Source organism: Anguilla rostrata, chromosome 1, assembly GCF_018555375.3.
Source record: "Anguilla rostrata isolate EN2019 chromosome 1, ASM1855537v3, whole genome shotgun sequence".
Lineage (NCBI taxonomy): Eukaryota > Metazoa > Chordata > Actinopteri > Anguilliformes > Anguillidae > Anguilla > Anguilla rostrata.
The window spans coordinates 28,273,818-28,292,960 of NC_057933.1; the positions used below are offsets into that span (position 1 = coordinate 28,273,818).

General features: G+C 40.2%; 1 protein-coding gene across 2 annotated transcripts in view; it reads right to left on the bottom strand.

Annotated features, from left to right (window-relative positions):
* LOC135253698 (ephrin type-A receptor 7-like) overlaps window positions 1–19,143 on the bottom strand; it is an 80,287-nt gene that overhangs the window by 19,975 nt on the left and 41,169 nt on the right. The gene's annotated exons all lie outside the window — the stretch shown is intronic.

Genomic DNA, 19,143 nt, shown 5'->3' on the forward strand with positions numbered 1-19,143 from the left:
AGCAAAAAAAGAAGATTACTCTCAGAGTAAAGCTGGAATTTATAGGAAATGATGAAAGTATACTTATTTTGTTTGTAACACTACAGCATCAACAATGAAAAACAAAATGATTCTTGTTGGAAAATGAGGTCATACTGACATGAAAATCAAAGCAAAGTTCACCTTAAATAATAGCCACAAGAGCAAATTACATGATGTCTCACTAATTTGCTCTATAGCATAAACATGGTCCAGGGGGTGTTTTACATTCGTACACTAATGAAGGCAGTCTGGCTCTCAACAAGGAGGTCAAGTATGTTTTTTGTAATTTTACCCAGATGTATTAAAGGCCTTTAACTTTTATACAATAGTGCTTTAAATGTTCTTGTATATTTCACTTTTCATGACCAAGCAACAATATTCAGGGTAGACTTTGATTTACATGATTCTAGTATATGAATTGTGAAAACAATCTCTGTTTACATTATTGGTAAGTCTGTTTTTTGCAGTGCAGTAACATGTTTTTGCATTCTGCTGGTGTACACTGGCCTCTGAATGCATCTGTGATGCTTGCTCTGTACAGCACACGTACACTGGAAATACCTTTGACATTTCTTACAGTATGTTGAATGACATCCAATTTGGCCTTTAAGTAATGCACACAATTTGTACATTCGAACAACAGCCACATTTGACCTTTAACCCGAAAACCACACAGGAGCCAGAGGCAGGAACAATCTGTCGCCAGACAGTATTGAGTCATACATATGGCCTTCAGATATCCTGATATTCTTGGAGGTAGGAAACTAAGAAAAAAAAAAAAAAAACTCAGACAATGATAAAGGATCCAATTTTCTAGAATGTTCTGAACATGTATGTCATGTATGTGTTATGCTGGTTGACTTTTGTTTGACCACAGGTGTGGAGGTATTGCAGATCAACCCTAATGCATGAACAACAACCTGATCCTGTTAGTAACATGACTTAATTACCCAATCCAATTGTTAGATAGATGGGCCTTTATCTGTAAGGAAAAGAACTACATTCAAAGAAGAAATATTAAAGAGGAGAGGTATTACTGGACAAGCATTGAAAACCACAATAAATAACGGATCAAAGAAAGCTCTTACAGTGGACTGCCCTCCTGTATGCAGTTCTGAAACAGTAAAAGGGCAGATGTAAGTTAAAATAACAGGCACATGTGCTCTTTAATTCCAATAATGCAAACCTCAACATGGAAAAGCTTGGTCAATTTACCAGCATTCTCTCTTGCTGCATATCTTACTTAATTATTGTTATTATTAAAAGCATATATCTGGACATAAATGTGGATGTGGATGTGAATCAAGTGAATCACGATACAACAGTATTCTGGGTATTCAAAAACCCTTTAGTTTTCTCAAATGCAGCTGTTTCAAGGGCAGACAGATATTTTGAAGGGACTAAGAGATGTACAAGGACATCCGCAGCAAGGCTGGTATTTCCATCTTCGCTTTTCCGACGCTTGTGCCGAGCGAGTGGCAAGGGGGGCCGGTCAGTCATTTAGAGGTGTGGGTTTGAGTAAAAGCACGGCGAGGTGATCTTTTAACACGTCTAAGCGGTCTGAGAATTCTGCCACCTGAAACCAGGTCTTAGGGCAGGCCTTGATAGGGGGTGAATAAAGAAAAAAAAAAACTTCCATCCTTTATGGTACTGAAAAGATTCCGCTGGCCCGACAGTGTTCTCTCACCTGCAGGGACTGAGTTTATGACTGACAAAGGCACCTTCAGAATGTGTTTCTCTGCACTGGAAGGATGTGGAATTATTTCTCGCCTCTGCCAAAGGAGCCAGTTGCCAATCATGCCAGATGATTTCTGCCAACCAGCTCAAGCCAAAACTCATGTCAGGAGATGTTTCATCACTTAAGCAACACAGGATGTAATAAATCACTGGCGTGACACCAGTGCCTCTGTGTAACGTGCTGAAAATTGTAATGATGACGGTAATGAAGTCCTCAGTTCAGTCTTCAGCATCCACAATCTATCTTTCCTCTTCAATATTAGAGCCCTGAATAAGGGCTGTCAAAAATGGTTTGATATTCAAATACTATCTATATACTTATATTTATTACAAAACAATACATTAACAAAAATTCATCACGAAAATTAAAATTTGAATGAGAAAAAAAATGCATAGAGTGTTTATTACAGGTCAAGATGTGTTAAACCCAAAATAAGTCTTGGGTTTTAGCGCCTCCTGTGTTGAAAATGGAAGTCACGGGGCCATACGAGTCCTTGCTATGCGGTTATGTGACTGTCACGGGACTACCATTTCATCCCTGTTTCCTTGGTGTGATCGGAACGAGTATTTTCTTCTGCTAGGAATATAGTGAATAAAAGAGACTGGTACTGGCCTATTTGTGGATTAGTGTTTTTGGCAAATAACCTGCAAGCCTGACATTGACATAAAATAACTAACTAGTTAAATTACTTTTTACCTTTTTGTATAACTATGCTTATACTGCATTATCATTGCATTATATCATCTTGTAAATGTCTCTATAATGCATTATACTGTATGGGATCAATTGTAGTGTGCTCAACTGGAGTTTAAACCTCAAGACCAAAGAACGGCATTACAACTGGAACAGCTAATCCTTATTTCACAGCTTGGGATAGCTGTTCCAGTTGTAATCCAATTCTGCGGTCCAGGGGTTTAAACCTGAAGTTTACACTCCAGCAAAGCACGCCGCAATTGACACATTATAATAATAGTAATGTACAGCAATAGCTTGTCACAATCTTGAAGCACTTTACAGTGAAAGGGGAAAGCTCACTTCAACCACAACCCATATGTAGCCACTCACTTGAGTGATGCCCTGCAGCCTGTTCACACCAAAAACGCCACACATCAGCTGAGGCTTGGGCAGCCTCTCTACATTTATCAGAAGGGATACCAGACACTTTTAGAGAAGCAGAAAAAAGCTCAACACACCTGAAGGACTTACAGAAGGGATCTGTGTTGTTTGGGCCCGACTTCAAAGTGTCTGCTTCGTAACGCATTCGAAAAAAGCCAACCTGAGCGGCGTCCCCCGCAGACCTGAATCTGGTTGAAGCCTGTATCTGAACGCATTACAGACGCGCGCTCCTGCACCTTTGTTCACTCGGCTGGTTAGCGGTGCCGCCGCTGCAGAAGCAGCAGCAGTGTGACAGTTAATTACACAGCCCCATTTGTCTGCTTCTATGCTCGAGCTGCGGCGGACGCAGAGACCGGTATCTTACGGCAACCGGCACTGTAATCGCTCATTACGTCCCCAGAGAGCTCATTTCCAATATCAGGGAACCTATTTCAACTCCACTTATAATGTAGCACCTTTACACGAGACACGAAAAAACCGAAGAGACCTTCTTTGACTGAAATTACAGATATAGCCTCATTAACACAAATCCACAACATGGGCACATTAATAAAAGGGGTAGGCATCCCTGGCACTGGGGTGCCAGAGATGGTACTGATTTGGTGCCATCTGAACTACACTGTACCGTTTGATCGATTATTAAGAGTCTGGAAAGTCAGGAATGAATGAAAAAGTTGGAAAAATGAAACACTGAGCACCCCCAGTGCATGTTCACCTGCCTTAATTGACCCTTTCTTAGCCTTTTGATTGGCTAGTAGGCCACCAATCAGATTGCTCTTTTGCATAACAACTGTTGGTAACTACAATTGACTCCATCAAGCTTTCTCTTCAAAGAATAGCATGCACTGACTTACCAAGCATTAGGTACATCATACATTTGTCAAATAAAAAAAATATTAAATGGTGTATGAGGGGCACTTGAAGAGGGACTCAGGGTGTGGTGGCAGTCAATTCCTAAACCACTGCCTTACTTAGGAAAAGGAAAGCTGATCACACTCTGCAAACAGTCACACCTCAATTTCAACACTGTGACCATTCGTGAGCAACATAAGACTGACACTAGACATAGAGAACTAACCAGGAATAAGAGAAACAACAACAGTAATAATAATATAAAGTGACCTTGATGCACCATAGTTGTCTAATGAAGGTAAAATCTATTCATATTTTTTTAAGTTTAATTTGATTGCTTATATTAAAATACAGGTTGAAATATGCCTTACGGCTTATGCATTGTTTCCAGTAGAAAGCTTCTTGTGGTGAAAGCTCGATGGAGTTAGAAACAGTAACAAAGGTTGAAATAAAAGCATAAAAATCAATCAAAGTGTGTAGTTTGGGGTTTGGAGCAACAGCTGCAAACATTGCTTGTTCTCCAGTAACATGGGCTGTATGGGAACTTGTGAACTAACAAGAAAAGAAAAACACAAAAACATTAAGGCAGAGAACTCCGGGAAGTGTAAAAGTTTCTTTGCCCTGAGCTCCTTCATCATCGCTCGGGGTTTCCCGACTCCGGTGGGCCGGAACGTTCTTCCACGACGATCACCTCCAGAGACGAGGCGCGGAAAGGAAAAGCAAAGGACTGGAAGGAAAAGAAATTCGCTTTCTTTTCTGCCGCTGGTTTCCGAGGACTCAGTGGTTCGGAAAATAAAACCACGGGTGACGGACGGCCCCCCCGACGCTCTGATCGATGCCGGGAGTCGACGTGACGGAAGTTTGATCGATGCCAGGGAGAAACCCCCGGGGTCGGCGCGGCGTAGGTCATCTGCATGTAGGGCGGCGGGGTGTCGAGGTGGTTAAGGAGACGGTAGCCGGAGGGGTTGTAGGTTTAATTCATGCCCTCAGCTGGGAAATGAACCAGCACACTTCTGGGTATAAGACCATTTGCCGCAACATTGTGCCAGACTGGCTTTCCCACTCCGCTTCTCCCTGCCCTTCAAGTCTTCAGTCAGCAATTGTCCTTATCTCTGACTTAAGAACAAATTCTTTTAAGCATTACTTTAATTTTGTGCACAGGCAGCTTGGAGTGTTAACTGAACTGAACAAAACGTTGATTGAATCCAGACATTCCTGGAGTGGGTTCCTAGCTTCAAGGTTCTCTCTGGTTCATCAATGTTTATCAAACACCAGTGTGGCCAATGTAGATCGCATGCTTTGCATAACTGAACTTGTACTGCAAACTGACAGCGACATTCATTCCAACCTGTGGCTGCAACCGTGCCGGGAGCTCAGTCTAACTCTCCAAATGGTGCTCCGTTGTGTAACGGAGACAGAAATCATCGGTCAGCACTGTTGTGTAATTACCCCAGCTGCAGGGTCTCAGTTTTGGCTGTCCCTGTGACCATAATTATGAAAAAGGACCAACAGGCTGTTAATTGTGTCTCAAAAGAGGCATATGATATGTTACGCTGTATGAATGGTAATTCAGTGTGTCCTACTGCCAACAAGCCACAACTTGTGTGTTGGCGGAGGAAAATACTTTATCTATGTATGTTAATGTTTTGAATAATTTCACACAGGGTTTTTTATGGCCCAATAATAATAATAATAATAATATTCACCCTTCCTGATAACGCTGTCGGTGTTTTTATATTAAACTCAAGTTTTATTTTAAAAGCAAGTCAACTCATTAGCAAACTGGTAACATCATTTGACAATTTTAATTGAGAGTCTGAGAGGAAGTTTGAGAAGGTGACACATTCAAAGGAAAGAGCTGAAGGAGTTTTGAAAGAGAATGTAAAGAGAGGAACTTTTTGTTAACTTTTCTCCTGCTTTGCCTTATTAACACTGTAAGTGTTGACAGTCTGGCAAGTTCATTTTGGCGATTGCTGTACTTGGGAAACCATTAGTGGAATGCAAGTTCGTTAAGAACACTTGAACTTAATCATGACTCAGATTTAAGCACGACAGGCAGGAGTAGCCTATGAGACGGAGGCTGTTTATAGAGTTTTGAGAACGACTGACCTTTTATAGTTCTGAGAATGTCTGACTTGTAACAATGTCAGTAGAAAGGAGAAATGTCCACTGCATAAAGGGTGGGTAGATTTTACCAGGTGTAGCAGAGAGCACTGCTTCACTGGCTTCAGCAGCCATATGTCAGAATGAGAATTTTTTTTCACAAACATTTTGGGGAGACCAAATGTGTTTTACATCACCGCAGCAAATGCATGGAACAAGGGTTTGTGTCTCTTGGATCATGTTCCGCAAACAGAACGCTGATGCATGCAGCACAACCTGTTTCCGTTAGCCCGGCACACGATGTCGGCTCCGCCTCGTGCAAATGAAATCACTCGAGTGGGCGAGTCGCACATCTGCAACGACGTGGACACGGTTCGCCGCGGTAAAGCAATCACCAGAGAAGAAAGACAACGACGCAGCTGGATCTACTCAGCGCACGCACGATTACAGCGTTTCGGGCCCAGAAAAAATAAAGAGCGAGGAGGAAAAAAAAAAAAAAAAGCTTGAGCGCTGACAAAAAGAAAAATGAAACAAAGGAAAACACAATTTCCTTTAGAAAAAGAAACAATAATGAAATGACGCGCCGTGTCCCCCGGGCGCTGCGATGCTCTCGGGCTGATCGGCCGCGGTCGCCGCGGTTCGCGCGTTCGCTCTGGAGAGCGCTTGGCAGCACATCCCTGGCGGTCGCAGCTTCAAGTGGACGGTGAATTCCGTTCAACCAAACATTACGCACAGAGTCAATACCACCTCATAACAAATGTTCTCGGACACTAAGGGAAGACGCAAGGTCCAATGCATGCCTCTTCTATTTTTTATTAATCTACAGGGCAGGGCATTTTGCTGAGGCAGTTGTAATGCCTTGTATATCCTACGAGCACTACACATTGTCATTAATGATGCCCCTCTCCCCCTGTTGGCAGGAGATCTCCTGTACTACCATGTGTCCTGTGTGGAAAATAGACACTGGATCATGGACGAGCAGATTGGAAAAAAATGGACACTGGATGTTGTGCTTCAGCTGCACTATTCCTCACCCAGCTGAGTGTGGCTGAGAGATGACTCAGAAAGACAGTTAAAAAAAATGTAAAACATCCAACGGGAACATGCTGTCTGGTGTCACTACTCAGAAGAGAGTTCCTTACAAATGTAGCCAGATTACTAATGAAGTATGAATTTAGCACAACTACCACGGCTGAAAGACATAACACATTTACATAATGGAAAACTGCTCAGGCACCTAACAACCACATCATTCAGCAACCCATTGAACAGACACTGCCCTTAATTACATAACTTAGATAATGAGCATAATTCAATAATTGGCATGGTGATTATTCAGTGTATTACTGTAAGTTGTCAACTTCTATCTTCACTATGAAGTGTATATATATATATATATATATATGAATTAATGTGTGTGTGAACAGTGAGCTCAATATTGTTTGGTAAAAACATTTTTTTTTATTTGGCTCTGTACTCACAATTTTAGATTTTTAATCAAACAATTCACATGTGGTTAAAGTGCATATTCCTCAGCTTTTATTAAAAGGTATTTTTATACATTTTGGTTTCAAAAAAAATTACAGCACTTTTTATACATAGACCCCCAATTTCAGGGCACCATACTGTTTGGGACAAATGGCTTCACATGTGTTTCTGATTTAGGTATGAGAGAGCTTTTTGTACCCAGTCTTGATTCTAGGCAGTTGGAGTCTGATATTGGCACTTGTCAACAAGAGGACCAGAGTTGTACAAATGAAAGCCAATGACGTCATTATGAGGCTGACATATAAGAAAAACACAGTCAGAGACATATGTAAAACCTTAGACAAATCAAAATCAACCATTGGGAACATTATTAAGAAGAAATACAGCACTGGCAAGCTCAGTAATCGCAAAGGGCCTGGTAGGCCATGGAAGACCTCTACAGTTGATGACAGAATAATTCCAACCATAATGAAGAAAAAATCCCAAACACCTGTACAACAGATCAGAAAAAAACTATACTTAAGGCAGACGTGGATGTGCCAGTGACTGCTGTCTGAAGAATACTTCATGAACAGACCTACAGAGGCTACACTGCTAGATGCAACACCAAAAAAAAGAGCTTGCAGAGTTTTGGAAAAAGGTCTTGTGGACAGATGATACCAAGACAATATAAAAGTGTGGAGGTTAAAAGGAACCGCCCACATTCCATAGCACCCCCCTCATCTGTAAAACATTGTGCTTGGGGTGCTATGGTTTGGGAATATATGGCTGCCACAGGTACTGGCTCATTTGTCTCCATTGATAATGTAACTGCTGGTAGAAGAGTGCAGAATGGATTCTGAAATGTACAGAAGCACCTTATCGGCTGAAGTTCAAGCAAGTGCCTCCAAACTCATTGGACGGTGCTTCATCCTACAGGAAGACAATGATCACAAACACACCACTAAAGCAACAAAGGAATTTTTCAAAGACAAAAACGGGAAAATTCTCGATTTGCCAAGTCACCCAGTCTGAATCCAACTGAACATGCGTTTCATATGCTGAAGAGAAAAAAGGCAATTAGACCTCGAAACAAGCAGGAGCTGAAGATGGCTGCAGTACAAGCCTGGCAGAGCATCACCAGAGAAGACATTGGTGATGTCCATGGGTCACATTTCATTTTAATTTACATAACATTAATATGTCCCAAACGTTATGTAGCTTATTGTGTGTGTGTGTGTGTGTGTGTGTGTGTATTATATATATATGTATATATCTTACACAGTTGGCAACTAACATCAAGTGAAGCAGACAGTAACAGGCAGCAGAATGGAAAAGACAACAACATAATACATGCTCCAGCCACTTCACTAGTAAATTAAGCTCACAAAGCTTACAAACAGAGCCATCGGACCCAGTGAACATGCCAATGAGGAACCACTGGAATGTTAACAATTGATTTCGGCAGACACAAACATGTCACATTGTATGCAACTATAATTAACTCAGGACAAAGGCTGCTTAGTCAAAGCTTTTCACCCATCGCCAGCATATTAGATTCTCATTAATTTGTTTGTGTTTAACTCCATGTCTTCTCTGTGCTATAATGTGGTTACTTGGCACAGCTGATATCATTCAGGCTGGCTGACATGGAGGTTAGAAAGCTAGAAAGCAAATGTCAGGAGATTTGCTATGAATATTTAGAATGGGTACATGTATCTAAGCCTAACCCTATGGTATATGACCTCCTGTGTTAATAGTAGAGAGCCATTTTAAAGAGAATATGAACTGGCCATTCATAAAGAATCTGATTGTCTCTATCTTCACAGTACCCACTGTTTATTACAAAAAAGAGAAAAAAATATATATATAAGAAAGAAGTTTGAAAATAATAGTGAAAAGAGGAATAGCATTGCACTTGAGTATTGCAATATAAAACTATTAAATAATGTAGTCCTGTCCTGACCCGGAGTTACCTTTAATATTTAGGGAATATCCTATGCATAAAATAGTCTTATGTATGAATATATGAATATTCAACTGAAAATATGAATATATAATGAATAGGAGAGAAGGAAAACATTGGTAAGTCATATACTTATGCTGTTCAAAGTAAAAGCTATTAGACCCATTAAGAGTAAAATGAACCATTCACATGTTATTGGCTTACAGAAATGCACACAATTATTTAATAACTTTAATTAAGGTATATGGCATTCTGATATGTTGAATGATGCTTTTTTTTAAAATCATACACTACATGTACTATAGCTTAGGCCTGGTTAAAACAGTTAGAGTACCTCTGCTTCCTGAGTATGACATCAGCCAAAAGGCACATTGCACCACAAATTCCTTCACACTGACTAGAGTTCCTTCTGGCTTCTGGTGCCACAAGCATAATTTCATGCCTTAAGTCAATGACCAGCTATCAACTGATTCTTCATAAGTCAGTTTACTTCAGTTTCCATGTTTTATTATTAACACATAGCATAAATAAAACACTGATAGACAAAATTTACAGAGAATCAGCGCTTCACTTGCATGGGTCCAGGTACAGATCAAATACCTTGCTGGAAGCAAATTAAACCTTTTATAAAACAGAGCAATGAAATCCGAATACAAACCTCTGTGTCTTTAAGGCATGGTAGGCTTAAAATATTGGTAATGAATATTTGAAATGAACTCAAGCAGAGTTGACCTTGTCCTTCCAATTTTACACAATCAAATGAAACTAAAGAAACAAAATCAATTCATTAACTCCTTAATTCTTTCAATAGATTACATGGATGGTAGAAAGTCATCTTGAATCTTGAAACAGTCTATTTTCCTATGGATCGAAATTTTCCTGTGCTATGGAGAAACTTTAACTAAACTTAGAATGCTTGAAACCAACCAAAGCCAGGAAGTTCCATTGAAAAGGCACTTTAAGGTATGCATTTTAAAAGCTCTCTCAATCAATGGATCACAACCATGGATCCACAACCATCATTTGATGAAAACTCATGTTCATTGGCAGGAACATTTTACTCCTGATACAGCAAATCAGACTTTATTCCAATACGGTGCCAGATAAATCCAGATGATTTGACTTGCATATGCCCTTAAACTGGCTATGTACATTTGATCAAGGATGGTCTTATTAGGTTAAGCGACATTGTATTTGTACAAACCACAACTATGTTTCCCACTGTGCTTTTTTCATTCAAGGTTGTATGTAAAAGTGCTTTGAGTACACATACTTTGAGTGAACTCTGGAATGGCTCAAACTACAAAGCACTTAACTGAAAAAGCACCGCAGTCTTGCAAGGGACACAAGCTTACCTCATATTCAAATCCAGAGCAAAGACCCCCTCAATCCCATGCAAGAGCAGGGGTGCTATTTTTAGTCCTGCATGGAACACAAGCCTACCACACACTCAAAACCAGGGAAAAGACCCCCTCAATCCCATGCAGTTGGTTGTGCTCTGTATAAGTCAGCCGTGAGACATTCACTGCTCTGCCCTAGCCACAAAACCTAGGTTTCCACAATCGTCTTTAAAGATGTTTTATAAAATAGTCACTCTAATATAACACAGCTGCAAGCACAGCAATAACCAAGGGCCAGGCTCAGAAAGAGCTGCCAAAATACAGCAGTGTAAAGAACAAAATAAGCTGTCCATATGTAGTTCATTTTCCAATAAACATTTTCTAAAATAACTACATTAAAATCTAATAATGCATCTGCATTGCATACATACCGGTAAAAAAAAAACCCAGTAAAAACATATTAAACAAGTTTCACATAATTGGTCAACACAAAAAGAACAACCAGGTTTTCATGACCCTGACAATAATTCTAAAACCAACTGTAAGTGTTTTATAAAAATACGAAATGAGTTAAAAATAAAATGTGAAAATGTGAGTACAATTTTAGAGCGATTAGACTAATTCAGAAGTGAATATTTGGATTCTGATTAAATAAAACACTGATTGAAAAAAGTATATTACTTTTAGTACATGACAACTCAATGAAATCTAAATGGAATGTCTTTTTTTATTCTTTTTTGTCCTGAGCTACCCACCTTTTCTCTCAAGGGCATTAATTATTTGAGACCATCATCCTCGCTTGGCAGACTGCTTTAGTCTTTTTATTAGAGCCACTTTGATAATAATGGCCACAGTGTTTTATCATGCTTTGGTTAAATAGCACCTGATGTATTTCCACTCGGGGTGCGCTGGGTATGTCCTACTAAACGCTTTCCCTGGGTTGAGTGCAAATCTGGACCTGTGCTTCTGCAGGTAAGTCAGAGGTTAAAGAGCAGCCAGCATCAGTCATCACAGCTTCACTGAGAAATGGTTACACCATGCTGCATAAAACTAGCGTCAGAATGTCACAGGCCACAAAACAAACTCACACACAGCACATATACAGAACTTATTAAAAGATTAGAGTGTGGAGCAGCTTGGTGGCTTCCAGTGCGGAAGTGCTCCAGGTATTGAATCTTAAGTCTGATACTGAATTTTGACTATCCATACAATGAGCGTTAAGTTCGCCCATAGAAGTTTTTTGGCAGGTTTAGACAAAAAAAATAAAAAATAATTGGGGTTAAAAATATTTTCAGCTAAATACTAGCTGGATGGACACCAATTGCTTAAGGGTCCATCAGTTAAATCGTCCTAAAGTTAAAACCAGAACAAAATGCTGATAAATATTCCTAAAAATGAGGAGCCAATTGGGACCCACCGAAAGGAAAAAAAAGTGAAGTTGCCCAGAACCAGACGTGCCTCTGCCTGCCCTGCTGGAAACTCCAAATACCACCTCCATGCCTCGCAGGAGCGATGATCATCCCTCCGTTTTCCACGGCAAACCCTCGAAGGAGGCAGGACCAGATGGTGGTCACATGTTCTTCGTGCTTTAATTAAAAGGTATTTGCTCAGATCCGACGGGAGACCGGGAAGGTGGGGCGCGCTTGTGAAACAGGTGCGGGGGATGAGAGCGAGTTTAGGCTGTCAGCTGCAGGGTTTTAAAGGCTACCGAGGGATGCTCGCTGAAAGATCACCATCCGTTTGCCCCGAATGTACCGCTCAACAGATCGCAATCCAGCTTGAACTTAACCCAGAGATTCTGAATGTCACTGATATGACGTTTGTAATTTAAGCTCTCTGCTTCTCCCCGTTACCAATGAATGGCAGCCAAAAACGGAACAACCAATCTCTTGGCTTGCGCTAACTTCTGCATCTCTCCTCCCCATCTCCTCTTAATATTCAAGTTCTCAGTTTGGTGGGTTTTAAAAGAGCTACATGTGCAGTGCATTGAACCTTGCCAAACAGACCGAGTCAAATACAATGAGTCAACCAACTAGCATCTTGACCATCTCCAAATGAACACCATCTATGCAGCTTCTTCATTTCATTATAGTACTTGAATTTTACAATGAATGCATTCTGCCATGGTATGTGCCACATTGAAGTCTATGTGAAAAGGAATACCTGGGAACTTTTGTTTAACAAGATGCACATGATAAAAATCATAATAATGTCCTAGTCAGCTAGAAAACTTTTTTACGTTTTCAACCAACGGTAGTCAGATTTTCACTTAAGCGGCAAGATGGCATTTTGCCGACTTCATCACAAAAATGCTCACCGGACAGCTAAAATGATTTTTTTCATAGATTCATGAGATACAGACATTATAATGTAGACATGCATCCATGTAATAGACACTGCACTGCAGCCTGTAGTGGAGTTTGGATAAAGTGAGCACATTTTAACTTTTAGTTATTTATTTATTTATTTATTGAGGTGGGGTCCTCAGCCACAGGGCAATAATTTTAGGGAGCCTTGAGGTGAAAGTTTTGGAGCCCCAGACATAAACTGACCATAAGCCTTTAAATTCTGTAAAGACTGTTAAAATGTATTTTCATTCACCAGGGTGGGAAAAGAGTCATAAAACACATTCTTATGCTCACTGTCAGTGACACAGCACTGAGAAGTCAGTGACAGGGATGCTGCCAATTCTTCGATTATGCCTTTCTCACCGTTTCAGCAGTTTAAAATAGTTTTGCAGCACAAAAAAAAACATTTTTTTTCTGAGTCAAGCAATGGATTAACTGACATTATTGCTGCCTGCTTTATTGCTGAACAGCATTTCTTTTTAGCTTGCATGGTTTTTCCTTCATCTTCATTTCAAGCCATACTTCATTTCAGATGTTATCCATCCCTGTATAACATTGTGCGTAATTTGTATAATACCAGGTCCTAGTATCTCGCAAGCAGATATCAAGCGCTTTGAACATCTGACTGAATTTTCTGTGTTCTAGGAACTGACAGCTTTTTTTTTAGCCTGACAGCTTGGCAAAATTGTTTCGGGTGGCAGAGTTATGAGAATCCCTTTGCACCTAAAGCACGGCCGAAGAAATATTATTCCCTTTTACGGCACCAGGGAAGGAGACCTTGAGTCCACAGCTGTGTTCAGGAGCGGGGGAGAAATTGCTAAATTCCAGGGTCTGCATCCAGGCCGGGCGTTCAAAGCACACATTAAAGTGGACTGCCATTAAGGTCAGCTATTGACTGTGGTCCCATTTATTTGGCCAGCGAGAAATGAAAAGTCACGTCGTCGTCCCCCCCCTCCCCCCCTCCCCTCCCCCGGGATGTTCCCGCACCGGGAACGCCACACGCCCCTGTGAGTGAGCGGCGTGGCAGATTAAACACAGCGTGTGTGGCAGGAGCACTGGCCATCTTGGAAAGAGCGCCGCACGTCACATTAATGCGCAGTCCGCTTTAATCTGTGCTGAAACGCTGCACTCGCAAGGTGAATCTGCACAAACAAGGATGGAGGATGCATCTGGGGGACACGCAAACAACTGCAAAGGTTATTACAAGGAAAGAGAGCGTGGCAATTCAGTGGTTGTGTCGATTTGTTTCATTTTGAGCGCTTGAGATAGCTGCTCTTGTTATGCCTTTTTTTTTACAGAAAGACAATAAAAAATAGACTCACAGTCCTTATTGCAACAAGGCTGTATTCCTTCTGAAGCATTCTATTATTTGGACACAGACACAACAGTTTGGCAAGCTCCCCAAAGCACTTTTTCTTTATCATTAAGGCTGGTGTGTTTGCAAATTAGTCGTTAGTTCCACTTCTTTCCTTCATAATATTTACAGATATCCTCAGGAAGAGACTGCATTTCAGAGAAAGTTTCACTTGTTGTGCCACAGCAAAATCACTGAATGGCCAGAATGTTAAATAAATAAATAAAACATTCTGCTTCACAGAAATCTAAATAATTAAACGCAGCACCCAACTCTTTCTTTTGAAAGCCAACATGGAGCAAGAGATGAAACTGAATAATCATTTTTAACTTGGGCATATTTTTTGTGTTGTGTTTTTTGTAGTTTGGCCTTTTGAACCCAGGGTCAATACTGCTCAGCCGACAGCCGGAAGTAATATTCAAGTGACCATATTTGTCCCTTGTATCAGACAAGCACTCCAGAATCATATCAGAAATAGGGGTGCAAAACAAGGATAGGATAGATCTGTGTGTCTCTGTTGCTCCCACGCACTCACAAAATACTGTGGACTAGCTTGAGGTCCAGCTTACACCATAGGGCGGTGTTATAATACCTAACATTGAAGTAGCTAGCTAAGTTTTACATTAACCTAGCAGTGTTACAACCTATCAGACCACAAAACAGAATTTATTTCCATCCCCAAACCCCAATGATGTGCCAGCTGCATCGGCCAGACCAGCCACACTCTGTTTTAGCCTCCTGAATTCCAGTCCTACACACATAAAAACTGGACGATCACCCATCACCATGCACCAGCCGAGGAAACCAGCTAGCTAACAGAGTTGTACAGACTGAGAAGTAACGGTTATAATAATGCACAGAATCAGCTTAACCTGAATCAGCCCACATATATATTTTCTGTTAAAAGTTAACTAAAACCATCCATAAATTAAAGAAAAGCACTCTTAGATGTTACCATATTGAAATACATATGCAGGCCTACTGATGCTTGTCCATCGCATGATGTACAGTTTTTCAAAAGTATTTACAGTTACACTCCTACTGGTTTGAAGGTGTCATCATATACACCTAAGGGATGACATAAGCATGCCAACTGATGCAATTTACAATATGTATATACAAAAATTAGATGATATTTCATTCCCCTGGTTACAGTATGAAGTATTTCTCAATAAGAAAATAAAACCAATACAAACTAGAAATACCACCTCGCGGTTGTATGCCTCCACCAACCAGCAGCTAGTTTGGATATAAAATGCCATCACTTCATCATTTTGTCCTATGAGACATTTGTGTAAAACTTTGTCATAATTAGCATATTAATTCTTGAGTTATGGCCAAACACGTGTTTTGTGAGGTCACAGTGACCGTGACCTTTGACCACCAAAATCTAATCAGTTCATCCTTCAGTCCAAGTAGATGTGTGTGCCAAATTTGAAGAAATTCCCTGAAGGCGTTCCTGAGATATCGCATTCATGAGAATGGGACGGATGTGAGCTCACAGTGACCTTGACCTTTGACCACCAAAATCTAATCAGTTGATCCATGAGTCCAAGTGGATGTTTGTGCCAAATTTGAAGAAATTCCCTCAAGGCGTTTCTGAGATATCGTGTTCACGAGAATCAGGATGGACGAACGGAAGGAAGGACGGACGGACAACCCGAAAAACATAATGCCTCCGGCCATGGCTGTGCTGTCGTGGAGGCATAAAAACTATAGAAACTTTTTGTGGCCAACTTATCAGAATTATGTTTCAGAATTAGCCTGTGTATGACGTAAATTAGTGCACTGTCCAAAAATCAGGAACTCAAATGAAAAAAATTAATTAATCCTTGTTTGACGATATCTAAAAATTAATTGCATACAACAAGAGAGGTCCAGTAGTCTGTAAATGTATTACACATTACCTGTTAATGTAAGAGTCGGAGCTTCACTAGGCTGTCAATCTCTATTAGAAATTGATATTAACATTTAAATGAGGCAGTTGGATAATCTGGCAGGTCACTTAAGCAGGGGGAGGTTATGTGGGAGTTTACTGTATATGGAATTTACATTCATTATCTAATTACATATTGGAAAATTGAAAATTAAAAATGTCGGACCAATTCACATTATTAGCGTACATTAAATTGTATCCTGTAATTGTTTTATTATAATACAAGGATTGAGTGGAGAGACAAATTATAGACTAAATTAAGCCGTTCCCATCACATTACAATTTGAAAGTCAGCAGTGAGAAGAAGTGTTTTATGCCCTATAAGAAGAAGAGACTGATGATATATGGTTCTGATCAATAGGTCTATGCAGCAACAAAGCAATCTCACGAGTAACTATCAAGTGCATGTAGTTGCATGTAACAGTAAATGGACCAGGTTAATATTAGCTAGCAAGAAAACACTTTCCACTGGTTTTGTGAGATAGAAGTTAAATATCTTGTAAGCTGACTAGCAATAGCCTCCCTCCAGAAACTATGAACAATGAACATAATACACAAAATTATGATACAACTAGCTAATGCTACTATTGATAGAGCACTTTTCTCATGGCTCTCTGTCTCCCCAGTAGGATCTGATATTGTACTTTTTTTGTCTGTGTGCATTATCTATATAATACCCATCTATTCTGGTATTATATAGAATAGCAAGGAATTATCAGCACTAAACTGAGAGATATTTTTTTTTAAAAGGAGGGTCGAAAATGGGCGGTTCAACTGGTCCCCTGGTCCTCCTGCTTCATGCTTACAGATGTCATATGACTGCTGAGCAATACAATGTTTCAGACAGGGCTGTTATTTTATTAATCAATCTTTTATTTGCCAATGACTAATGAATGACTATAAATAATTAAGTGCTGTTGTTGTCAGTATAATTTATAAATGCCTTGCTCCAACAATGTAATTATGCACTAAGAAAATTTAATTTGAGCAAAGTAGTTCTGACATGTTACTCGTGTCATGTGGTCATGTATTGATCTATTGTCCAAGCAATCAAGGAACATCGGTGAAATACGGTCAAAAGGCCTCACAGCTTAAACCCTGATGACAAATACTCTAAAAACACATTCCAGAATTGTTCTGAAGCATCACAGATTCGGGGAGTGAAATGTGTAAATAATGTACACAATAAAACTTAAGTCATTGCCTTTTACTTGACATGCATTAAAATGCTTTATTAAGAGAGGGCTGAAATCTGTCTTTACTAGGAATATAAAGGCGCCTCAAGCAAAGCTTTTGAGAAGGCGTGATGTGGTTGTTAATAAACGAATGGGGTCGTAGGAGTACAGCACCTAACCTGAACTGTTTCACCTAATGGCCAGGTGTACAACTGATTAATTTAACAGTGACATGCCACTGAATGTGACCAGCAGCCCTGCAGGGCAGCAGAAAATTGGCTATAGCATCACCCAAGGAAGGAGAGTTTCACTTGGCAAGGTTTCATTGTTTCCTCAAGCCAGCAAGAGATCATCGGTCACCACAGCACCTGCAGTCTCAATGAACCAAGTGCTGTGCTTCAACCTGCGGAGCTAGTGTACTGCGGAGGGCAAAGAACCAGCAGAACATGCTTGCCCAATCCATTATTCATTTATGGAGAACATGGCGATAACATTGGCCTACAAATATGAAAGCGCATTCTAAATTTGGACAAAAATAAATAAATAAAATGTAATAATACAACTGGGGAAAACATAAGAAACAATGAGCCATGAAAGTTGACCTTTATAAGTGTGTACCATAAACAAATAGTTCCCTCTTATTATTCCACTCAGGTCTGTCATGAAAAAACTAATTTCAATCTCATGAGTTCCTGGCTAAGGAGAAATAAGAACACCGGTAATGGTGTGAACAGGCCATCAGTCCTCTTGCAAAAAACAAAGAAGAAAAACCCTGTCGCTTGGCTGCGGTTTCGTGCGCTCCCATATAAATGGGCCTGGTACAGGAAGCCTGCGACCCTTGACAGACACCATGTCATGGGGGGGGGGGGGGTTCACTCAACCCAGAAGAAAGAGACCTTCAACCAATTATAAGAAATGCTTAAACAGGAGAGGAATTGGACTTGCGTGTGGTATTACACGTTGTATAAACCAAAATTCACCAGGAAGGGGGTGGGCTTAGGTGATTCCATATCAAGTCATGATGGAAAACATTTATATAGTGCTTCCCATCTCATGATCTCTAAAAAGCTTCACAGTGAAGGGGGAAACTGACCTCAGCTGTCATTAAGGTGCAGCACTGACATTTGCAATGCACAGCATCCATTTTGCGCCATAATGCTCACCACACATTAGCTGAGGTGGAGAGGGAGGAAATTATAGGGCCAAATAAACTAAAGCCACTCCATACAGAAAATAATTAAGTGACCTCACTGCCTTTACTCAGAGTTCTGAACAATATTTTCATTTTGCAGCGTTAACAAGAGTGGTACATATGTTTTTGAAAGGTAATACATTATAGAAAATATGGAAAATTATTATTGTAATGGTCTATCTACATTGAAAGAGCTGCTGGACAGTGAGACAAAGATCACAAAGACTGGATGATTATGGATGATCACCCTCCCCCCACCCTCATATTTATAATTAAATGTGCGAATGTTTGACACATATAACGAGTCTGACAATAGTTGTGATGCAAGAATACAGTTCTGTGGGTCACCGAATGGTATGAACCAGTATGAACAAAGGATTTTGCAATGGATGCTGAGTCAAATCAGTCGGTCATCAGTTGGGTTTCAATAGTGTGTGATAACTCAATTTTCCCATTTCTGCCTCTCTTCTCTCTGATCACTAGAGAATACCATAACAGCTAAGCTTAAGAAAGGATGCATTTTCTCAATTTTTTT